Here is a 25644-nt window from a genome sequence, read left to right on the forward strand (position 1 = left end):
CTCCTAACCTGCAGTCCTGCTTTAGGAGAAGAGAATAGCAATGGCTCTCTGGTTCAGAAAAAATCCTCACCGCTGCCCACCATGTCATAGGTCTCACCCCCACTTGGAGCTGTTGGGCTCCAATGTGGGGACCTGACTTGGTTTCCCTCTAAACTAAAATCCTAGTTTAGATCTAGTAAGCTGCCACCACTCAATCAGATATGTGGATTGAGACACAGTCCTTCCCCAAAATCCTAGGGGATTCCAAGAGCCCCAAATCCATGGAGTTCTTACACCCAGGAGAAATAAACCATTCCCCCTGCTTCCTCCCCCCTCCCTTTTCCTAGGAGAGATACCGGGATCTAACTACAGAGGGATACCTCCCCCTTCTCTTTCCCTGAGAATCCACCCAAGGAAAGACCAAACAAGTCCTTAACAGAAAAGAATTTATTAAGAATAAAAAGAAAGTAACTTGTCTCTGTAATCCAAGATAGAACAATACAGGGTCTAAATTTATCAATCTCTGGAGAGAATTCCCCCTCCCCCCTTTCTTTATTCCTGTTTGCTGATATTGCTTTTACTGAGAATTTCCTTTAGCAAACACACAATTGCAAATGTAGAAATCAACTCATAAGACTAATTCGCCTTTCTAATTAATACTCACTATTAAATAGTAGAAACTACTCCAGGAGAACTTGGAGACATGACTGTCCTCTCTTAGATCCAAAGAGAGCCCTAACAAAGAACACAGACAAAGGCTTCCCTCCTCAGAGATTTGAAATTATCTCATCTCTGATTGGTCCTCTGGTCAGGTGGTCACCAGGTACTGCATGTTAACCCTTTACAGGTAAAACAGACCTTAACCCTTAACTATCTGTTTATGACAATACTAACTTTAAATTATGTTTGTATTGTGGCTGTGATTACTGCTGCCTTTATAAGTAAACTAACCTGTACAATACACCAGTGGTTCTCAAACTGAAAAAATAGACTAGCCTCTCTTTGCGATAGCTTTAGTTCCCTGCTATGCAAACCAGAAAAAAATTAAACAAAAAGAAACCCAACACCACTGAGTTAATAAACATAAAATTTCCATGAAAAGCAATAAAGCTAGATCTTTTAAAATGAAATAAGGGTTGTTCTTCCCCCCAAAGGACAATTTTTAGAGCTTTAGACCCTTTAATTCCATAAGGGTCTCGTTTTAACCTTTCGCGAGAGACTGTAAAGGTTATTTGATTGACACTGTTGTAATATGTGGCTCCTTTGCAATTTGTCCAGATTAGGTATGGTTCAGGTAGCTGCAGTGTGCCCTTCAGCAACCCACAATGATTTTAACCCCAAGTGGAAACACATTTACAGTTCTTCTGGGAGGTCAAACAGTATGTAGCCTGAGTATGTTTTCACTTAAGAGAAAATAAATACCCTGAATTACATGAACATTTTGGGAATTGAGACCTTCAACCCTGCAGAGAATTTTTTTTAAAAGAGCAGCGAGAGACAGTAGCACTGAAGTCCTGGACAATATGAAGTCGTCTGTTTAGCCCACAGAACAGATACAGCATAAGCAATAGAAGTGTAAGCTTCCCTACGCTGTTCTGTCATTGTGACACAAACCCTGACTTAGAGGGACTGTTTCTAGTGGCAGGAGGGTAGTTCAGCCTCCGTGGTTCTTCCAGGCCTTGACATCTCTACTGACAGTGCCGGCAAAGGAGTCATTTTTTGTGATGCAGATACCTGTTTGCTAGGAACTGGACTGAAACCACCAAACTCTTTCACATAGATCACTGAATAGCCAGCAGAAATTGGTCACAACTTAATCTAGAGCTAATTAACATGCACCTGAACCTGAACCAATCAGTCCTACACAAAGGGAATATGCTGAGACTTCAACTTCTTCTTGATTTCAAATCAAAAGCAGACAGTAGTTCAGGGCCCATATCATCAGGCTCCCAATAAGTTTAATTATTAATTATTAACTAATCTTTTAAAAATTGTATGTTTTAGTGATTTATTCTATCTTCTAATTAAATGTAACAGTTTTTATATTACTCCAGTATTTTCCTTAAAGTGCAATTCTATTCTGAAAAGCAACTTTCAAAAAACGGCATTGCTGGGCTCCACATTTATTGCATCACAGTTATTTCCAGATCAAATGGAATGGTTTATTTATTAAAGACAGTTATTTCCGTTACCTGCTGCCCCTGCAAACGCAGGGGAACAGAACATCAAGCTGTGTTCTTTCTGGCCCAAACTTCATTACCAGCAATAAAGATTCTGTTGACTGAATGCTGATGTCAGTTACACCCATGCTACCCAACTTTTGGAGTTGCGCAGGTGTAATAAAGGACATACATGAAGACTGTGGGTGTTACTGTTACAGGTTTAGGCGCAGCTCTGTCCCCTTCCTGGTATCTCTGCGGCCTCTTCAGGTGTCAGGCCTTGAGCCTTTACCTCTCCTGGGGTGGAATCACATAATTCTCCCACTCTCGGAGTAGGCCTGAGGCTACACGTCCCTGTGTATCAGCTGTGCTTACCCAGCAGGTATGACTGGGTTCAGCACTTGTGATTCTTCATTTTGGGAGTCTGTGACCAGTGGCAAAGTCATTTAAGGAGGCTGTTTAGTAACTGTAAGTATTGTTTAACTTTAGCAGCAGAAATAAAGCACAACGTAAGAGAAAAAGGATTTTTAAACAACAAAACACTATGTACATGCCAGTCTTACCTAAAACCCTTCCATCCTCTGACGGTGATCCAGGTAGGCCAAGCTTCCTCAGGCATCCCCAACATCAGCCTGAGAGTGTCAGCCTGAACAGCTTCTCAGAAAAGCTTCCTCCCACTAGAGTAATTATTTTCCAGCCCGATTTCTTTTGTCCTCTCAGTTCCTGGGGTTTTTGCCTTGCTGTCCAGTCTGGTAGGCTTAATGGGAGCTAGGCCAATCTCCAAAGGGCCAATGGCTCTCAAGAGATCGCTGAGGGCTGTCTTATCTGAAGTCATTGTTGTTTCCTCCTGATTGTTTCCCAACAGCCCTGTTGATTTTATCCAGTATAGTCATACAGTAAACATCCCAATAACTGGGTCAACATACAGTATTCATAAATTATTAAAGAGCAGCCCTACATTCATCAGAGAAGGCCAGGACACTGAAAGTTAGTCAGCAACTGTTGATGAATGAGCTACAAAAGAACCAGGTTCACTCTCTCATATCTGTGTGGTTGCAATGGGGCCAACAATGTAATAACAATAAAAAACCTCTGTTCTGTCCCGAAGGTTAACTGGTGTCTTTGAATACACACTTGGAGCAACAACTACTGAATATAAGATGCCATTCTTAATTTATTACATAATGACTTTTCGGAACAGAATTGCCTTTTATATAGAAACACAATCTCTTAGAGAGACAGATAGATACAACAGACCTAAGTGCAGTTGGCAACGCTTATTATACTAGCTATTCTTCTCTCTGCCCTGGCAGAGTTTGTGGATGCTACACATAATGAATGGTGACAGGCAGAGACAGGAGTGCAGTGTTCAGTTTACTCATATTCATAAATAACATGATTTTAAAAATAGCATGAAGGGCCTGATCATGCTCCTACTATTGCCAATAGTACAAAAATTCCCACTGACTTTAATTAGAAAACAATCAGACCCCATATAGGCACGAAATGACTGATGAGACAGGTCTATAATGAGTTCTGATGCTACGATGAATGCCAGGCTCTCCCTGGTGTTGTGTGAAATGTCAATTTCCATTGTCAACACCAAGGAAAGGCTTGGATCTGAACCCACAGATGTATACAGCTCAGTACAATGTAGTCATGATTAGAAAAGGAGGAGGCGGAAGGAGGAGAAGCCCAATCCTAAACCCATTGAAATCAGTGGGTGTGTTCCTCAGTAAGGAGCTCAGATTTTAGCCCAGATATTGTAAACTAAGCAACAGCCCCAGCCCTAGTGATGTGCAAACAGTGCAGCTACACATGCTGCCCTCAGCTGGTCTGCTCTACGTCCCCCGCAGTGGCCAAAGCGCCGATGCTGGGAACAGCAGCAATAGAGTTGTTTTCTTAATTAGACAAAAAGAGAGGGAATGGGTGAGAACGGGGAGAATTTTTGTGATAGATGGATACATACACACGACTATGCAGAGTATATGTTCGTGATGCAACGTCTCACATACTGTAACTATAATCCCCAGTTTTTTGTTATGGTAGCACTTCATGCAGCTTTTACTAAAGCTCAAAGGTAGCCCAACTGAAATCTAAATTTGTCTGTTTCTCAGCACTGTAAGAACACAGATTTGTACCCATTGCTAGGGCAATTAGCCGGTACGGAAAAAACCAACCCCTCCCCCGACTAAATACAGTATAATGCTTCCAAGATTAATTAGAAATCCCTTTTTAAAGGTGCTCCTACAGCTACTTAGGAGAAATTTATAACGGGCATTAAATGTACACTGTCTAGAATTTGGAAACTGCCCATGTGTCTATTTTGCTCAGAGCTCACCATTACCAGCCAAGAAATAATTGAGGGGGAAAATGTACAAAGGCCAGAGAATCCACTAAATTAGCACCTCCTAGAAGAATAAATCTGCTGCCCAAAAGGATGCTTAAATCCTCTTTGTACAGCACAAATCCTTCCAAATGAATATCTGAAAATGTGATACAACTTTTTAAATGAGTAACAATGTGCATCAAGTGATTAAATATGACGAGTCATTACAGTAATAGATTAAATTTGTGAGCAGAATGTACTGTGGCATTTGATTTTTTATTTAGAGCTGCAATCATGTTACAAAATATAAGGTGAAAAAATCCTTACTTTCCTCCAACAAGGCCATTTCAAAAATTGGTAAACCATGGGCCAGATTCTGAGCTGCACCTCCCGATCAGGGCACAGGCCAGGATTTGAGAGGGTAAAGCTCTCTGTATACTCCCTTTATGCCTCCTGAATTCTGGGCTAATATAGAGGCTGGTGCAGTCAGTGGCTAAATTAAAGCAGTCCCAAGGATTACTTCACATAGCTTCATATGGCGCTGTTCCAAAGTGCAGAATAACCAGATAATAGAGGACTCCAGCCAAAACTCCCTCCTTCCTCCAATCTGCTCATTTGCTGTAGGCTGCACAGGGGAGGGAGAGGCAGTGTAAGCCTGCCAAGATTTGCCCTCCCATGTCCCTGCCCCAGGGGAACACTTGGTAAGGGGATTTACTTCTGTGTCCCCAGATCACAACTGAGCCCCATGTTTTTGGTTGAGAATACCCACTGCTATACCAGAAATTTAAATAAAAAAAACCTTGTCTGAGTAAAATTATTTACTTCAGCTGTTCATGAAGAAATAAGAATGTCCAGTTTAGTGTTCCCCAAATGTTTTCGGAACTACCCAGAACACTGCATGTCGAATGAATAATTTACTTCCATGCGACGTTACATAAAGCTCATGTGCAAGTTGAACTGGGTCTTTCTGTCATTAAAAATATGTATTTTTTACCTCACACAATGCACACTGCCTAGCGTCAGACACATTTCATTGAAGTGCTGCGGGGGATGTGTCCTACAAGGCACATTAGAACATGATTTTGTCTTGTCCAATTTGCATTAGCATCTGAGAAAAGATTTAAAGAGCTGTTGGTGCTCTGAAAAGTGACTTTGCAAAATGGCAGTGTGGAGTTTATTTTCTCAAGGAGTCCCATGCCAAACATGCACAGTTTATGTGCTTAAGAGCAAAAAGACAAACTCCCCCCAAAATGCCAGGCCTATAACTGGGTTCTGAGAATGAAACAGCCTTCTTTCCTCAACACCAGGAATGGAGACAGCAGAAATTCTGCCCTTTCTTATACATGTGTAATCCCAATATCTTCCACCTCCATCCTCAGTGTCACTTGCAGGATTGCCCTGAAACCTTTAATGGGATTTTAAATGTTGCTTAATCTATCTGAAGTTTTATTTTTATCTATTTGAAATTGTAGCCATTCTCAGTGCTTTGTCTGTTTTGACTCCTCAGCAGAATGAATAATACCGGGTAAATTATGCTATCAGCAATGGAGGAAAAAATGAGACACACCGGCCATATTCCCAAAAGGGAAAAAAGAAGCCATGAACCTGGCAAAAGCATTAACTATATTAAATATTTGATCTGGGTTCTTGTTATTAGGATATGCCAAGGACACAGGAATTTGACAGCTGGTGCAAATCCTGATTCACCATTGCATGAGAGCAGAGGAACTTGGACGCATTGAAACTGGTGAGCTTTAAGATGGGTATGTTACCTGGAATGAATGAAGGAGGCACCCTGCTCTTCCAAAGCTCTTTTCACATCTCTGCTAAGAGTGGTTTTGTAGGCAGTGCTAGGAAGATTCATGAGTATGCACATTCACTGACCAACACTTTGTAAATCACCACAGAATAGTGTCACAAGAAGGTAAGGAAGGTTCTGTCCTTTCTCTAACCTGCTCAGGATCCTCACTCCTTTCCCTGAACAAAACCCTCTCCTCAGGCTTGGTGCAGGGTAAAGGATTTGCCCATAAAATTAAATGTACTGGATTACTGAATGTGCTGAGTGGCCACTGCTTTGTAGACTAAATAATATAGATTTATTCCAACTCAGCTGACTGTAAAACTCAGCTGAAAATTAAATTTACTATAAAAGCCATGCTATTTTCAATATGTTGTAGAATAAGCTAATGCTATTAAAATATATCATTCCCACAGTGTCTCATGGAAAGGACTTACAATTGCATACATAAGTAACTGGCACTGTCATGTCTCAAAACCAGTGCTGCAGTAACAGAATGAAAGAGTTCTGTAGCAACATCACCTGGTGCTGTGATCTTATCAGTGCCCAGAAGCTAATAAGCAAAGGTAGATTGGCTCAAGACTTGAGCCGGGTCCCTCCCAGAAATGCCCAGTGCTGTTGGAAGTGGGGTTGATGAATCAGTATGTGGCATTATGCCCTTGGAGTCAGTGATGAACTAATGCTTCAGATGTGGCCCACTGAAGTCAGTGGGACTTAGTATATGCTTCTGTTAAGTACATGCTTACATGACAACCTGAAAAAAGATGGGCTCGAGCACATGCTTATGTGCTATCCTGAATTGGAGCCGAAAAGCTCCCACTCTATTTTTTAAGGGAGGGCTGGTGGTAATAATTCATACGTACTGGTGAAATGCCCCATTTTAGGACACTACATTTTACATCCCTTATTTCTTCTGACAGTTTCCACTGGATACAGTATTTTTCTTTGTTTCCTATCTAAACGGCCGGGCAGTGCTGCCGGGTTAAATACCTGCAGAAATTCTTCCCAGAGATTAATTGTTTGTTTTAGAGGAATTAGATCAGGGCTTAACAGAGACCAGGACTCATAGACATGTGCTAACCAGCTTTCCCACGATTTGTGATCATGTAAAATTGTTGTGGAAACAAAAGCAATTGACTACATGAAAAAATACAATGAGGAAAGTATTCATGAGCTTTTAGCTTTTTAAATGCAATGTAGTAGGTGGAAACTTTGCGACCAGGGCTGCTAACAGGGAGTTTCGCAAGGGAGTTTGAAATGGGACTGGGAAGGGGGCAAGGTTCACTTGCTGTTCTTTAAAACCTGTAAACTAAACTATATTCAAAACTTCTTGATTTAAACAATACCCTTTCATTAACTAGGTAGCTGTAGCAGAGAATGCAGGCAGAAGCCCAGCAGCAGAGTGGGAGCTACCCAGTTTATTGCGCTGAGTGAAGCATGTATGATTACCTGTCCTGTGGGCAGGTGGTGTATGTGTGCATTTGGTGTAAGGAGCTCCTGGTCCTCGAAGACTGCGTACGGGCTTTGGAGGCCAGAGTGGTGGAACTGGAGGAGCTAAGGGAGGCAGAGCGGTATGCTGATGAGGCTTTCCGGGACACTGTAGAATTGTCCCACCTCCGGTCAGACAGCACCTGCACTGTTGAGGAGGATGAAAGGTCCAAAAGGCATCATTTAAAAAGTGGAAGTCAAATCCTAGTTAGGTAAATAGAAAGGAACATAAACACTGCCTAATTAAGTGTAAAAATGCAATAAGAAAAGCCAAAGAGGAGTTTGAAGAACAGCTAGCCAAAAACACAAAAGGTAATACGTACATCAGAAGCAGAAGCCTGCTAAACAACCAGTGGGGACCCTGGATGATCAAGATACAAAAGGAGCGCCTAAAGACGATAAAGTCATTGCGGAGAAACTAAGTGGATTCTTTGCTTCAGTTTTCACGGCTGAGGCCGTTAGAGAGATTCTCAAACCTGAGCTGGCTTTTGTAGGTGACAAATCAGAGGAATTGTCACAGATTGAGGTGTCACTAGAGGAGATTTTGGAATTAATTGATAAACTTAAGAGTAACAAGTCACCAGGACCAGATGGCATTCACCCAAGAGTTCTGAAAGAACTCAAATGTGAAGTTGCGGAACTACTAACTATGGTTTGTAACCTGTCCTTTAAATCAGCTTCTGTACCCAATGACTGGAAGATAGATAATGTAATGCCAATATTTAAAAAAGGCTCTAGAGGTGATCCCAGCAATTACAGACCAGTAAGTCTAATGTCAATACCGGGCAAATTAGTTGGAACAATAGTAAAGAATAAATTGTTGGGCAAAAGTCAACATGGTTTCTGTAAAGGGAAATTGTGTCTTACTAATCTATTAGAGTTCTTTGAAGGGGTCAACAAACATGTGGACAAGGGGAATCCAGTGAACATATAGTGTATTTAGATTTCCAGAAAGCCTTTGACAAGGTCCCTCACCAAAGGCTCTTATGTAAATTAAGTTGTCATGGGATAAGAGGGAAGGTCCTTTCATGGATTGAGAACTGGTTAAAAGACAGGGAACAAAGGGTAGGAATTAATGGTAAATTCTCAGAATGGAGAGTGTAACTAGTGGTGTTCCCCAAGGGTCAGTCCTCGGACCAATCCTATTCAACTTATTCATAAATGATCTGGTGAAAAGGGTAAACAGTGAGGTGGCAAAGTTTGCAGATGATACTAAACTGCTCAAGATAGTTAAGATCAAAGCAGACTGTGAAGAACTTCAAACAGATCTCACAAAACTAAGTGATTGGGCAACAAAATGGCAAATTAAATTTAACGTGAATAAATGTAAAGTAATGCACATTGGAAGAAATAACCCCAACTATACATACAATATGATGGGGACTAATTTAGCTACAATGAATCAGGAAAAAGATCTTGGAGTCATTGTGGATAGTTGTCTGAAGACGTCCACACAGTGTGCAGCGGCGGTCAAAAAAGCAAACAGGATATTAGTAATCATTAAAAAGGGGATAGAAAATAAGACGGGGAGTATCTTATTGCCCTTGTATAAATCCATGGTATGTCCACATCTTGAAAATTACGTACAGATGTGGTCTCCTCATTTCAAAAAAGATATACTGGCATTAGAAAAGGTTCAGAGAAGGGCAACTAAAATGATTAGGGGTTTGGAACGAGTCCCATATGAGGAGAGATTAAAGCGGCTAAGACTTTTCAGCTTGTAAAGGAGGAGACTAAGGGGGGATATGATAGAGGTATATAAAATCATGAGTGGTGTGGAGAAAGTGAATAAGGAAAAGTTATTTACTTGTTCCCATAATACAAGAACTAGGGGCCACCAAATGAAATTAATGGGCAGCAGATTTAAAACAAATAAAAGGAAGTTCTTCACACAGCGCACAGTCAATTTGTGGATCTCCTTGCCTGAGGAGGTTGTGAAGGCTAGGAATATAACAGCATTTAAAAGAGAACTGGATAAATTCATGGAGGTTAAGTCTGTTAATGGATATTAGGCAGGGTGGGTAAGGAAAGGTGTCCCTAGCCTCTGTTTGTCAGAGGGTGGAGATGGATGGCAGGAGAGAGATCAGTTGATCATTACCTGTTGGGTTCACTTCCTCTGGGGCACCTGGCATTGGCCACTGTCGGTAGACAGGATACTGGGGTAGATGGACCTTTGGTCTGACCCAGTACGGCCATTCTTATGTTCTTCTTATGAAACAAGCAGGACAGCCAGTATCATGTGACCAGGCAGTTTTATGTGAACCACCAGTATTCATGGGCCACAGTTTCGGAACCTTTGGATTAGATAGATAAAAATAGTATCTCTTTCTGTTTTGGGAGGGGAGGGATAGCTCAGTGGTTTGAGCATTGGCCTGCTAAACCCAAGGCTGTGAGTTCAATCCTTGAGTGGGCCATTTAGGGAACTGGGGCAAAAATCTGATCTATCTGTGGGTTGGTCCTACTTTGAGCAGGAGGTTGGATTAGATGATCTCCTGAGGTCTCTTCCAACCTTGATATTCTATGTACCAGTTTAAGTAGAGCTAAGCAAATACATCCAGAGTTGCCAAGTCTCATAGTACTTGAAAACCCAGCTTCTAGTTTGAAGTAATTATATAAGAATGTCATCTTTCATTAAAAAATAAAGTATGTTTCTAGCCCTTATGGTTGCAGATGAAAACATGAAATCTAGAGACTCAAAAACTGGAAGACAAATAAAAAGAACCTCAAATTTTATTTTTTTTTAAATTTCACAATTTTTGATATCCCAATTTTTTAACACCTGTGGTCATCCCTACTGTATGTCAGAAAATTTGTACAAGTATTCATGCAAATAATGTCAGAAGTACTTGTCCTTTGTCCTTGGACTGTCCTTTTGAATATTCACATTTTTTGAATGCTATTAGATATCAGCAATGTAAGAATTAGCAGAATCAGTGAATATTCATGGAAAGTGAATTTTGATCTTGAAATTTGATTATTTATAGCAAAAGCCTGATTCCAAGAGTTCAGCCATCTAGTCAGGGATAAATTTAGAAGATTCTCAACAAACTAGATAAAGAAAACTAATTATTCACAAAATTATTCCACAAAGAACTTCAAATATGCAATAAATTTCTTGCAATTTATAAATAGAAAAAAAGATAGACACAATGAAATATGTTAAGTAATGAAATAAGTTAGAGCCAAGAAAGTAATTTTCATTATTGTTGGTAAAGCATGATAAGTTGTATGCTCACATAAGGTTACTAAAGAAACAACAAAAGAGTGCACATCTTAAAATACTTTAAATTATGAACTGCACATAATGAGACTGACTGAATAGCCCATATGTTAGTAGAGCAACAAAGTAAAGAAATTTCCCCACTTCTTTGGTAAATCTGTTGATTTCCCCTTTCCTTTCTTTCCCTCATTCAAACAATTCTGAACTGTGCTAAGCAGTATTGTGCAATAGATTGTCCCTGGCACACAAGACAAGACAAGACACAAGGGATGTGGTTTCACTAGACCATAACTTTATTAATTTAATTACTCTGGGAACTATCCAACAATAAGCCATCCACTGCAGGTCACACTTCCTTCCATAATCTGTTCCACCTGGTGAAGTGCTGCTGTAAGCCTCAACAACCAGTTCCAGCCTGTAACTGGGACCTCATCACTCTCCCTTTGTAGCCTGGTTAAGAGGTTGTCTAACGTCTGCTGTACCAAACATTAGACACCCCAACCCCACTTTCCAGCTTCTTTATGGATGCCTTCCCCTAGCTCCACTTCAAATTCTAGTTTATTGGGGAACCAGACACCCCCTGCCCCCATACCTATACTAGATACCTGACAAATTATGACAGGTTGAACATTACCTCCTAACCTTCCCAGCCTCCAAAAGGTGACTAAGCATGATGCCCATAGCATGGCACAAACATCCAGTTCTACTCTAACCCCAAGGCTGGGAGCTGTTCTGGGTGTGTAAAGGCTCCGTGGCCAGAGGGAAAAGGTTTATGTGCTCTCCCCTTGAGCGTGTAGAAGCCAGTGGGCTTCTACTGTGCTCCTCGGACCAGTCAGTCTGCTAGGATGCCCTCACTGTCTCAGCTACCTTCCTCCATCCCAAGCCCACAAGGAAGCTGAGCTCCTACAAGGATGGGGGAGACCCTTAAAGATACCTCAGAGAGCTCTTTCCCACTTGCCCAGAAAAAAACCCTCCCCTATCTCTGAAGCTGCAGGGGGTGCATTATGCCTTTACTATGGAATTGCTTGTCACATAATTAAGTATTAGGTTGGCTGCCAAGCACATCAGATTTTCATAAACTCACACAAGCATCTCACTATAATTCTCAGAAAGGTTTGCTCCCCAAAAGCCTGTGAGGAAGATGGTGCTATTGTTTTCGCTCATAATGGGAAATCAAACTATCACACATTAGAATTAACATTAGAGAGTGTGGTCATTCTTTGGGCTGAAAGCATTTTATTATGATGGCAACAATATTGCATTGTTTACTGCTGAGCATGGCAATTAAGCATGTGCACAAAAGCAATAATGTTTAAATATGTTAACAGCTTTAAAAACAGGAGCTTCATAAACCTGTCTTTCGATCAATTAAGTTTAAAATTGCATTCCACAGACCAATTTTAAATTTCATTATGTGATTATGCCAAGTTTGTTATTAACACGAGAGAGAGAGTTACTTTGCCAAGTCCTTCAGAGTAATTGATTCAACCCTTTCAAGTATTAATGCTACTAATCTTTTCTTATGGGCTTGGCGGGCAGGTGAGAGGGCAGCTTTAAAACCCATCAGAGCTCTGCTACAGAGAGGCAACACCATATGCGAGAGAAAGGCAGCTTGTGAAGTCTGAGGAACCTTGTTTCATTTACTACTGGGCAGAACTGTGACACATTAAGCAAATTCCAGGCACCAGTTGTCAAGCCAAAGGACTTCAATACTGAAGGGGGAAAAACACAAAACAGAACAATGTGTTTGTTTTTGCAAAATATATATTCAATTATTCTTATTTTCACTGAATGGCTCTCATTATCTGCCCTTGATTCTTCTGTAATCTGGACATGTCCACTCAGGTGTCACTGATTATGTCACCCTCTATCAAGTCTTTCCAATTGCTTAAATGGAAGGATCTCAAGGAGGGAAGCAAAGTGGAAAGAAACCCAAACTTCATCATAACAAAAACAAAACAAACAAACAGATGAATATTTAAACTCAACTAAGCATAGCCAATGAGCTGCATAAACTGTACCCATTAATCATGATGCACTTATGTGACCAGAACATAATATATAGGTTATGAAGCAGGCAAATGAATTTCTATAAAGTATGCCTTGCTTCGCCACTCATGAGTAATGTGCTCATCCTAGACGGATAGTTATAAAACCTTTATTCCACATCATACTGTATAGAGTAGCTGTATATAATAGAGATTTTACAGACACATGCACGCATATGTAGTGCACATCATAATCCTCTTCCAAGCAGCTCAGCCCTGCACACATGACTGAATCACGAATCAAAAGGGTTTTTGCTCCCAGAAACAACAAGGGAGTCAGGGAAACAGAATCTCCCTCTTCAAACTGCAAGCAAGGTTTGTTAGCAGACTGTTGGGCTAGTGCTGGCTACAGGAGGAATAACAGACATGGCCCACTGCATCTCTAAATTTGTGGCTATATGAGTCCAGGTTATAGCATGCTCCTGGCATGCCCACATTCCTCCGTGCACACTGAACTCGAGGGCTACTACAGAGATCTTTCCTGTGGCTTGCTTGAGGGTGCACTGTACCTCTTTGTGCAGACTCTAACTTCTGCTTCTGCATCACATATGCGGTATTTAAATTTCTTTTGGCTCTTATCCACCCACATAAGGTACATTAGGTTTCTTCCAAGGTGAGCAGAGTTAAAGAAAAAGTTGAAACTGATCAGTTGGCCGTAGAGATCATAAGTGATAGTTTGCATCTGCCTTTCAAATTACCATAGTGGGATTGTTTTCAAAAGATGCCAGTCATATTCGGTCAAGCCCACTGAAGGGGATGAAAGGGGGAAGCTCAGGAATACAAACAAACCTAGTCTTGTAAATAGGCACTTACATCTTACCCCAGTTGCAATGCAAAGCCAATGTGGAGATTGAAAGCACAAAAAATCTAAAAAATGTTAAACCCATTGGTTGATGTGTCACAATCAACCCATTCTAGGAAAGATGCGTTAGTATAATTTGATGCTATTAATTTTGCTTAGGATAGACTTTAACTGTGCTACACCCATCACATTTTTCTTGGGCGGACAATCATTTTGGAGCATCCTCAGAAGTGCTGTTATAAACAAGACTCATTAGTGAATATGAATACAAATGAGACATTAAATACAATTACCTTATTATCAGAAAGACTGTTCTAGGATCATAGGATTTACCATACCATACCAGATTAGACTAATAGAGTAGTCCGTTGGATTTGGTAACCTGCCTCCAGTAATGGCCTTTGCCTGATTTTCCAAGGAACACAAAACCACCATAATTCACCTTGCCAATTGTGCAGTGCAAAGAGCTTCATACAGAGTGCAGAATATCTTAGAACAAAGTTCCCTTTCTCCCACCCCAGTGTTTCAAAGAACACTTTCTGACAGAGAAGGGAAAGTATCAGCAACATATGTTGTAAGCAAATTTGTTTTCACAAATACTATTGATTTCCACTGAGAGAGTAATTATATGCTGTTATGAACTATCAGATTATTTTTGCAAATGTGGTATATCTTCTTATTGGTGTTTAATGCAATAAATCTTCTAAACTCAATTAAGAAAAATGGTGCTTTCCCCTGGTTAGGAGCAATAAAGCTATCACTGCATTCAAATTAAACAAAGAAAAATAACTGTCAGCAGGAACACCCTAGAACAGCAGTCTGGTGCTTTATTTGGATCAAGTATTCCCTGTTTCATTTGGAGTTATGGCCAGATGAAGGAGATGCATTTCTGACAGGTCACTGCATTTGAAAAAGAGGGAAGTTAGAATTGCAGTGTGATTATTTGTTTTCTTTTCCAGACTAAAATAAGGTTGAGAATGAGCATCAAGATTCATTTCATGTTGCAGAAGAAATATAATCTGAATTTGTAAATTCCTTTGGAACTCCACAATGGAGATGAGCCAATTTGGTGATGGTACTTAAGGCTAAGATTTTGTCATGGATATTTTTAGTAAAAGTCACGGACAGGTCATGGGCAATAAAGAAAAATTCATAGAAGCCTGTGACTGGTTCCTGACTTTTACTAAAATATCCGTGGCAAAATAGGCAGCTGTTGGGCAGCTGCGGGGTCCAGCTGGGAGCTCCAGAGGCCCCCACCACCTGTGGCTTGCAGCTGCAGAGTCCCCCGCTGACCACAGCAGCTGGGAGCTGCGGGGGGCCAGGCCAGGAGCTGCAGGGTCCTCCTCCCCACCATGGCCAGGAACTCTGGGGTCCCCCCTGCCAGCCGCAGTGGCGGGGAACTCTGGGGTACCCCCCCCATCCGCAGCAGCTGGGAGCTGTGAGGGTCCCCCCACTGCCAGTGACTTCCCCGACCTCTGTGACAAAATTGTAGCCTTAACGATACTACATTTCAGTGTATTAATAAAGTGACAAAAATACATAAAGACAAGTCAGATACAATCACCGTGGGCAGGAACTATATTTTTGTGCCTTATACAGTGATGCCCTTTTACAAATAAATAATGATTGTGATATTAATGGTGCCAATTCAGCACAGCAATTAAGCACATGCTTTGTTTCCATTTAAGACAATTGGATTTAAGCAATTGCTTAAAGTTACAGAATGTGCTTAAGTGCTGAACTGGGGCCCATACCAGTATTTCCAAAGTGCACAATTTGTGATGCCTGGTCAGTTTGTTAGAATTTAGATACAAAAGAAAAGTCGTCGCTGCTTATGGTCATTAAAGATCCCAAAATACTTTTAGAAAGAATCAGTGTCCTGCTCAAATTCCATTTTATGCAATTACATTCTTCCTACCTAAATTTCACCAGTGGTTTCAGCTGACCAGGGTGAGTGTGGTCTAGTCTAATGGTCAGAGCAGGTGTCAGGGCTAGAGGTCACGGAAAGCATCGGGAACCAAGGACGAGGATCAAAGCCAGAGCCAGTAGTCAGGAGCCAAAGCCAAGGGTCAAACCGAAGGGCAGAAACTAGATACCAGAGCTGAGGTTCAAGCTGGGGTCAGTAGTCATAAGACAGAGCCCTGGACCAAGCAGGAGAGCAGGAATGGGAGCGAGCAGGGTAACAGGCAAGAAGGGGTTTGAGGCAGGGGTAGGCACAGTGGTGGACATGAACACTGAGCAGCTGGCGAGCTGCTGCTGCTGCTGGCTTAAGAGATGGCCTGCTGGCCCCTCCAGCCAATCAAGTGGTGTGGCCAATCAGCCAGCCTGCCACAGGCCAACTGTACTGATGAGCAGGGATCCTAGTTTTTCATAATAGAAAAACAATTCTCAAATAAAAACATGAAAATCTGCATTTTTCCACAATTAAAATGAAACACTGAACTTTAGTAGCTATGGCTTCAGCTGAAGCCTGAGCCCCACCGCCCAAGGCTGACAGCAGGAGCCCCCTCACCCAGGGCTCAGGCTGTTAGCCCAAGTTCGGTTAACACAGACAGCCAGATAATGGAGGCTCAAATAAACAGGGTTCTACTAAATATGTTTTTATTTTTTTACAAAATGTACAAACTAAAGATTCTCTGTAAAACTGCAAATTCTGCATTTTTCCAGGACAAAGAGATTTTTTGGATCCCTGCTGATGAGACTACCTGGAGATTAACTCTGCTACAGGCTCTGATCCCCAACAAGAAGTTTCAATGAGTCAGTCTTACTCTTTGCTCTTAAATGACAACTGTGTTCCACAACAGATGAGACTATGTTTCAGTGGTGATTAAAGCTCTGGGACTGTCTACATGAAAGGTACTATATAAAATCCTAAAATGTAAGATTGCTGCTATTATTAAAATATTAAAATTCTAATGCTTTGTATTATGGTAAATGTGGTCTGGCTTTCCACTTGGTAATTCACACTGGATTTGTTCATTTTCATAGCTTTCATTAAGTTTCAGGGAGGATTTCTGTGTGAAAGAATGAGAATGAGAATATATGTATATATACACACACACATACATACACATATGCAGTAAAATAAATAAAATACTGTTATTTCCACTGTGAATGCACTCCCAGCAGTGAACATAAGAATGGCACTGGGGCTCCCCTACTATGAGCTGGCATCACTAAGAGCTGAAATCACTGAAGAGCTGGACTTGCTGAGCTGAGAGCACTAAGTACTGTGCTTATGAGTGGGGGAGCCTGAAGCAATACCGTGGAGCAGAGCAGCTGGCAGAGCGGAGTGGAGCAGTTTGTGCAGCCACTGGGTGAGTGGAGCCAAGCAGCTCGCGAGGACGGCTGGAGTGGCTCACAGGACAGCTGGTGGACCAGAGCAGCTGGCAGAGCGAAGCAGCCCACAGAGCAAGCGGAGCTGAGCTGTTTGCGGGGACGACTAGTGGAAGCAGAACCCCACGAAGAGGCAGGGCAGTTGGCCCCGAATCCACGTAAGGTGCCCCTTTCTACCCAGGCTGGGGAGGGGGACCTCTGCAGAGAGATTCTTGAACTCTGGGGCTGCACTGACCCGGGACAGAGACTTTTGGATTGTGGGACTTTTGGGTCTGTGGGTGATTTGGGGGTTGCTGGACTCAAGGGCCCCGAGAGAAGGACACGGCCCAATTCCTGGGGTGGGTCTTTGCTCACGGTTTGACCTATGAACTCTAGTTGAGGTATTTTCCCAGTTTAATGCTTGTTGTTTATCTCATGTAATTAAACCTTTTCTGCTACACCAAGAGTCTGTGCTTGCGAGAGGGGAAGTATTGCCTCCTCGAGGCGCCCAGAGGTGTGTGTAAGATTTTCCCAGGTCACTGGGTGGGGGCTCGAGCTGGTTTTGCATTATGTTGTGGGGAAGGGACCCCTATGTATTGAACCCGGCCCTTGCTGCTATCGTTTCGGCCTGGCAGAAGGGTTACACTATTTGAAAGCTAGTTACATCAACTCCAGTCCTATGTCTGGCATGTGCCGCTGTCTACATTTCCCAGGAATTGTAAAACAGATTTCACTCACAACTAGTCTGAATTAGTACAGCGCTAAACACCAGGGATATATACTCCTGTATTTAATAAATTCATTGACAGGTGCAAGGAGTAAGAGTGTTTATTCACAGATGGTGCAGAAACAACAGGGTTTCTGTTTTCACCTGCTGTGTGAAAATATCAAATAAAAAACCCAAACCAAACAAACAAAAACACCTACAGAACTATGCATGCTCAGTATTCCAATTTTATGCTGTCCTTTACACAAGCTTCCTCCTCAGTTTTATGGCAACACTCAAGACCCGACATGTTTTCAAATGCTGGATTGACTTCAGTTATATTTTGTGCCAAAGGATGGGTGAACCTCAAAAGGTCTGGCATTTGGTTTTGGATAAGCATCCAAAAGCGTGGGTCCAAAAGTGTGTGCACACTATTTGCAACTTCTGTGTCCTCAAAGGGACATTTTTCATCTCTGGAGAGTTCTAGATGGTCTACATTTTGCTCCAGATGAAAATATCATGAGAATGTATTCACACTTCCTGCTCGCTAAGCAGAGATCACAGACTCAGGCAGATATGGGAGATGTACTTTTTTTTTTTTGGAAGGGGCAGATGTTTTCTAACTACCTTTGCCATCTCAATTAAAAAACAACTTGACCTAAAAATTCCACATTTAATGTATTGTGTTGCCTTCTCTGAGGAGTTAGGGAATTCCCTATCCTGAGAACATCAGGTGAGTTTCTTTTGGAGATACATGATTTGAATTTATGAGAAGTTTCCTAAGGCTACAATGTTCACAGACACTTATTTAGACTTCTTAAAGTCTCACAGAGTTAGAGGACTCCAGGAAACCTCAAGAACAGCATCAGGGATATCAATGGGGCTTATAAACCAGGGATGAACTCTAGTGAGGACTTTATACCAAATAGAACTTCAGAAAAGTATAGATAAATATATTCTATCTATTGAAACATGTGGAAGACTGTCACATTTTAAAAAAACACCTTAGTAAGTTCATAAGAAAATAAATGAGTTAAGGTTGTAAATATGTGTCAATGGGTTGAGGCAGCCAGCCTAAATCAGGGGTTCTCAAACTGGGGGTCGGGACCCCTCAGGGGGTTGTAAGGTTATTACATGGGGGGTCAGGAGCTGTCAGCCTCCATCCCAAACCCTGCTTTGCCTCCAGCATGAAGAAAGGTGTTAAGTATGTAAAAAAGTGTTTTTAATTGAAAAGAGGGGTCACACTCAGAGGCTTGCTATGTTAAAGAGGTCATCATTACAAACGTTTGAGAAACACTGACCTAAATGATAGTCAAATTTTGTTAATTATTTGTATTGCTGTGGTGGCAAGGGGTTCCAAGCAAGACTGGGGCTCCATTGTGCTAGAAACTGTAAGAACACATAGTAAGAGACAATCCCTACCTGGAAAACCTTACAAGCTACATAGACAGGACAGGCACGGGTTAGGAAGGGAAACAGGCACATACAGGTGAAATGACTTGCCCAGGGTTACATAGCTGATTAATGGCAGAACCAGCAATAAAACCCAGTTCTTCTGACTCTTTATCCACTAGACCAGGGTCAGCAACCTTTCAGAAGTGGTGTGCCGAGTCTTCATTTATTCACTCTAATTTAAGATTTTGCGTGCCGGTCATACATTTTAATGTTTTTTAGAAGGTCTCTCTCTACAAGTCTATATATAATATATCAAACTAGTGTTGTATTGTAAAATAAACAAGGTTTTCAAAATGTTTAAGAAGCTTCATTTAAAATTAAAGCCCGCTCAGCCTGCTGCTGGTCTGTGGTTCTGTTCACCTAGGCCGGCAGTGGTCTGAATGGGGCCTGCGGCCGGGACCCCAGCTGGGAAGGGTCTGGCAGCCAGAACCCCAGACCGGCAGCGGGCTGTGCGGGGCCGGCAGCAGGGACCTCAGCCCACTGCCGCTCAGGGGTTCCATCCTCTGGCTCCTGCCAGCCAGGATCCCGGCTGCCGGATCCACTCAGCCCACTGCCAGTCTGAGGTCCCGGCCTTGCCCACATACAGTGGGTAGCTACCTTCTCCCTGGTTCTGGCCCATTCTCTTCCTCTCTCTGCACTGAGCTGAGGGTGGGAGTGCACTGAGCACAGGGCTGGGGGTGAAGGGTCTGGCCAGGAGCTAGAATGAAGGAGGGGGCTCAGGATTGGGGCAGGAGGTTTGGGTGTGAGGGCACTTACCTGGGCAGCTCCCATTTGGTGCTCAGGGTGGGGGTGGGGATGTGTGGGGTGCATGGGATGTGGGGGGGCTGGGGATGTGGAGGGTGCAAGAGTCAGGGCAGAGGGCTGGGGGCATGTGAGGGGGTGCAGGTATCAGGGTAGGGGGGCTGGGTATGTGTGGGGGTGCCAGAGTCAGGGCTGGGGTCATGGGTGGGGGGTGAAGGAGTGAACAGAGGGCTGGGTGGTACAGGGCTCAGGGCAAGGGCCCGGGGTGTGTGTGGGGGGGTCAGGGCTCAGGGCAGAGGACTGGTGACTGCCCCCCCCAAAACCCCCAACCCCCCACCACTCCTTGTCCCGACTACCCCCTCCTGGGACCCCACCCCCTATCTAAGCCTCCCTGCCCCTTGTCCCCTGACTGCCCCCCTAGGACCCTACCCCCTACCTGTCCCCTGACTGCCCCAACTCTTATCCACACCCCCGCACCCAGACAGACCCCCTGGACTCCCATGCCTATCCAACCGCTCCCCTCCCCCTGACAGGACCCCCAGAACTCTGGACCCATACAACCACCCCCGCTCCCTGCCTGCCCCAACCCCTCTCCGCACCCCTGCCTCCTGACAGTCCCCCCAGAACTCCCGACTCATCCAACCCCCCCAGCTCCTTGTCCCCTGACCACCCCCTCCAGAGACCCCCCCACACCCTAACTGCTCCCCCAGGACCCTCCTTGCTCCCTGTCCCCTGACTGCCCTGACCCCTATCCACCCCCCCGAACAGACCCCGGGACTTCCATGCCCCATTCAACCCCCCCTGCTCCCTGACTGCCCCCTCCAGAGACTCCCGGCCCCCTTACCATGAGGCTCCCCGCTCATCTGGAGCCCTGCCACTGCCACGTGCCCAGCCCAGCCCCTCAGAGCGATGTGCGCACAACAGCAGCCCGCTCCCATACTCCAGACCCCTCAGGTCCACCCCCCAGCCAAGAGCCCCCTCCTGTACCCCAAATCCCTCATCCCTGGCCCCACCCCAGAGCCCGCACCCCCAGCAGGAGCCCGCACCCCAAACCTCTGAGCCAGCCCAGTGAAAATGAGAGAGTGAGTGAGAGTGGGGAGAGTGAGTGACAGAGGGAGCGGGGATGGAGTGAGCAGGGGCTGGGCTTTGGAGAAGAGGTGCGGCAAGGGTGTTCAGTTTTGTGCGAGTAGAAAGTTGGCAACCCTAGCCCTGGCTCCACTATCCCCCTTACTGGCCATGCATGTATAGGGAAGTGAACCTCCTTGAAAAGAGGGGAAATCACTTACTCTGCCCTCAGAACAAGTGGGAAGCAGAGCAGAGCTCCAGCCCAAATGTGAAGTCTACACTACAGTTTTCTGGCTCCACAGCCCGAGCCCCATGAGCCCAAGTCAGCTGACCCAGGATAGCCACGGCCAAGCTGCAGACCTTTTATTGCAATGGTGACATACCCTTTGAGTCACAGTTCATTCTCTGGCCTACTCTTGGAACACGGCAGCCACACATTGCCCTTTGCTCAGGGCAGATTGTAGGTTACAGTCTAACCCACTCCCATGGTCTGACTCGTGAATATGGATCACACTGATAAGAGGCCTGAGATATATTTGGGCCTGGGCTACCTTAACTCTACATGTGCAAGGTTGCCCTCTGAGTCTGGGTGCCGAAAAGGTAATAATTCAGAGGTAGAACTCCAACTGTTGTGGGCCAAATCTCCATTGTCATGCTTGCAAACGTGGGGTTTCTTTAAAAGGTTTTCAGTTTCTTGGCATCCTAACATCTGGGTTTTTTAAACCGTGAAGTTAGAAGTTTAACTTAATGATAAGTATTTGCAATCTTAACTCCAGCTTAATGGGGTTTTTTGTCCAGAAATGGCCATATGAATTGCCCCGAAAGCTCTTCCGTATCTGTGCTTTCAAAGCTCATCTCTTGTTGGTTTGTCTTCACTGCAGAAATGGTGTTTTCTCCATTCATTTAGAGAATGCTGGGCAAAAGTAGCCTCAGGAAAATAAGGGCAGCCAGCCTGGTATGCAGCATATAGCCGTTCACAAATCTGATAGAATAAGATTCCATTAAATCTTTTAAGAGCTACAAGCCACACAGCTATTTGCATCCATTTCCTGAAAATACAACCTGCTGTTCTTTAAACTGCGAAGCTAAAAATAAATGGATGCTACTCCATGCTAATGGACAGGTATTTCCTATCATATGTTCGGACAGCAATGTAAAATACCATTTTAAATAGAGCACTTACTGGCAGGCCAATTGCTGCTGTACATTATGTCAGCAGTTTAGTGTTTGTGGTTCTAGCTACAGAAATATTGCTGGGAGGGGACGAGGGGGAGGTGAAGTTCTCTCATTCAAAGCCTCTCAGCTGATTGGGTCTGGTCCCTGATAAGGTGCACACCATGAGGCGAGTGCTCCGGAGGCCTTGCTCCCAACCCCACATTGGCAAGTGGAGCTTGATGGCCATGGGAGGAGTGCATGTTGAGAACCCTCTCAAGGTGTCTGACTGTGGGAGCACTCTCCTAAGTGCTGGGAAGCCCCAGAAGGCATTATCTCAGAACTCTGCCCACTGATCACATTGGATAGTATATCACCTCTAAGCAGCGGCGGCTCCAGGCACCAGAGCTCTAAGTGCATGCCTGGGGCGGCAAGCCATGGGGGGCGCCCTGCCAGTCACTGCAAGGGCGGCAGTCAGGCAGCCTTCGGCGGCTTGCCTGCGGAAGGTCTACCAGTCCTGCGGATTCGGCGGCAATTTGGCAGTGGGTGTGCTGAAGCCGCAGGGCTGGCGGACTTCCCGCAGGCAAGCTGCCGAATCCGCGGGACCAGGGACCTCCCACAGGCGTGCCACCGAAGGCAGCCTGCCTGCCGCGCTTGGGGCGGCAAAAAAGCTAGAGCCGCCCCTGCTTCTAAGGAAGGGCTGTGCCCAAAAGCTGCAACACTGCCCTTACTGTTTGCTTTATTTTAGCGTATGTGACAATTTAATTCCCAATATCATAAGGAGTTTGAGGATTGGGCCTATTTCTACCCACAAAGTGTGTTTATTCTATACCTGCTTGGCTATCTGTCTTTAATTAGTTCCTCATCTGGAATTCTTCTTGTTTTACTAATGAATTTAATTTCAGGAAACTCCTTGATCTTAGCTCAGTCACTATGAACTACTGCCATTTCATGTGTAAATAAAAGGGACAGGATGTGGTAGGCCCCAGGCTTGCTTTCAATGATAAGTGATGTTTACTTGCCTAACACTTTTCAAGAGAGTGAGTAAAACTAGGAGAGAGAGAAATGAAGAAAGAGGCAAAGAAAGAGAACACAGCAAAATCTACAGCATAAGCTGCCATTCCTCCAAGGATTTTAAGGGAAAGTTCCACTGTAATGATTCTTCTTTTAGTGTGAGGTCCAGCCTGTTGAGTTCAGTAGCCCTGGGGGGGGGGGGGGGGCACAGAATTAGATCACATAGGTGGATTTTGAAGAGGGCTGGATTATTTTATGGACAATTTTGTTTTTTGCATGTTACAATATCCTAATCAAATCTAAGGAAATAAGTTTTTCACAGCAAGAGTCGGGAAAGAATTTTTCCCCCTTCATGCATAGTATTTCATAGTTTGCCAGGTGAATTTGGGTGTGTGCGGATGGGTCTGGGGTGTGTGTGTGTATCACATGTTTCTCTTAAACATCAGGCAATAACTGTTGAAAGCAGGATACTGATTTGTTATTACTTAATAGACCACTGATAATTATCTAATTTTCTGTGTTTATTGGAGCCCTCTGTTTTTCTCTCTTTCTCTTCTTTTCTTTTCTTTATTTTGGATGGAGACATTGCCGACTTGCACACAAGAGTTGAGGATGAACTCTTTGCCTCCTGGACAATTTGATGCAGGATCAATTGTTCAGAGGTGATGCTGTTAGTCTTTGGAGAAATTGGGGCTTACTAAGATAGCTACTCCAACCACTCGATCCCCAAGCAATAACTCAATTAATGGCTGCTAAGGAACTGAAATGATCACGGGTCTAGTAAAGATATAGACTTTCATTTCTAGGTCCCTGGTTCAATACCAGTTCAATACTAGTCAGTGGGGACTGTTGGGCTAGTCATTATTACCTAGTATCTGAGTGGCCTATGTGGAATGAGTGAGCAGATGTCTATATTAAAATTGGCATGGTTGTTGGTTCAGGAGAGACCAAGTACTGAACAGACATGGAGAGTGAATTAACCTCATACCTTTAAAGGTCATCTTTCCAGAATAGGATTGGGGCATATCAGCAAAGCGCAATTGTGTGAAAACATCCAAGAAGAAACCCATTTGAGCTGACTCTTCCGCTCCTAGTTCTCTTACCTTAGTGTAGATGATTTCAAGGGCTTTTTGAGTTAACAGCCCATGTTCATCTGACAACCCATATCCACCAGATTTTCAAGTGGGCATTAACTTTTGAATACAAGGCTAATTTAGAGTGGATTTTTGTTTCAAAGCAAATGTATCTAAAAGAGGTAACTGTGTTGTTTGAAAAGGAAATTAGCTCATGCTGGAAAAATAAGGGACAGTTGGAGACTGAAAAATAATGCTAATGTTCTAGCTGGTTATGAATAACCATTTTTTAAACACAAAAACCTGCATCCTTCTCCAGGAAGTTCACTGTTTCTCTGATTACATATAATTAATTTAGCGGGATGAAAGAACATGGCACATCGTCTTACTCCCTCCTCCCCTTCATTCAGAATATGTCCGCTATTTCACAAGCCATATGTCTCCAGGTGAGCTCATTAGTACTTTCAAAGCACATTGTATTTTCTCATCTTTTGCAGTCAAAGAATGTCCAGGAAGTGCAAAGGAAGAAATTTAGGGCATGTCTACCCAGCAAAGAAAAACCTGTGGCTGGCCCGTGCCAGCTGACTCGGGCTCGCAGGGCTTGGGCAGCAGGGCTATTTCATTGCTTTCTAGACTTCCGGGCTCGGGCTGAAGCTTTGGCTGCAGCCTGAGCCCGGACATTTACACAACAATCAAACAGCCCCGCAGCCTAAGCCCTGCGAGCCTGAGTCAGCTGGCACGGGCCAGCTGTGGGTTTTCTTTGCTGGGTAGACATACTTTTAATGTCCTGTTATTTTATTCCTGTTTCAGGCCTGATGAGATAGATACAAAGTAATCATCAACTACAAAGTAAAATTGTGCTTTTTCCTTTATCATTATCCTGTAGATATTCCTAGTAGATGATAAATTCTCTGCGTTTTGAAATATTGTTTTACTGTTGTGCTTGTCATCCTCAGCTTGTAGCTCCAATCATCTCATTGGTATAACTTCTCTGACCAACGTTTAGGTTTTTTTCTTTTTAAAGTAAACCCAGTAAAAGGCATAATGATTTGGGGCAAGCTTTTCCTAATCTTTTCCCACTCAGCTCTAGTCACAATCACTTGCTGGAGTACCTGAGTTTTCCTTAGGTGTCTCCTATTCAACTACTGATCAGGCCTGATCCTGCTTGCCGTTGGGATAGGAAGATCTGACAACTCAAACTGGTAAATCATCTTCACATTAAACATATTATAGCAAGTTTAAATAAATGATAGAGCAGCATACTGGGTATATAAACATGAATTGTGACTTCTGACTAAAT

The 25644-nt window shown here is 43.5% G+C and overlaps 1 protein-coding gene and 1 long non-coding RNA gene across 2 annotated transcripts in view; one reads left to right on the forward strand and one right to left on the reverse strand.

Moving 5' to 3' along the window:
* The window catches only part of CNTNAP2 (contactin associated protein 2), a 1334251-nt gene that overhangs the window by 198353 nt on the left and 1110254 nt on the right, over positions 1-25644 (reverse strand). The window lies entirely within an intron of this gene.
* Positions 2258-16845, forward strand: LOC123363822. The gene is made up of 3 exons (XR_006576907.1): positions 2258-2606; positions 6125-6214; positions 16491-16845. It is a non-coding gene; the product is annotated as an uncharacterized LOC123363822 (long non-coding RNA).

Source organism: Mauremys mutica, chromosome 2 (assembly GCF_020497125.1).
Source record: "Mauremys mutica isolate MM-2020 ecotype Southern chromosome 2, ASM2049712v1, whole genome shotgun sequence".
Taxonomy (NCBI): domain Eukaryota; kingdom Metazoa; phylum Chordata; order Testudines; family Geoemydidae; genus Mauremys; species Mauremys mutica.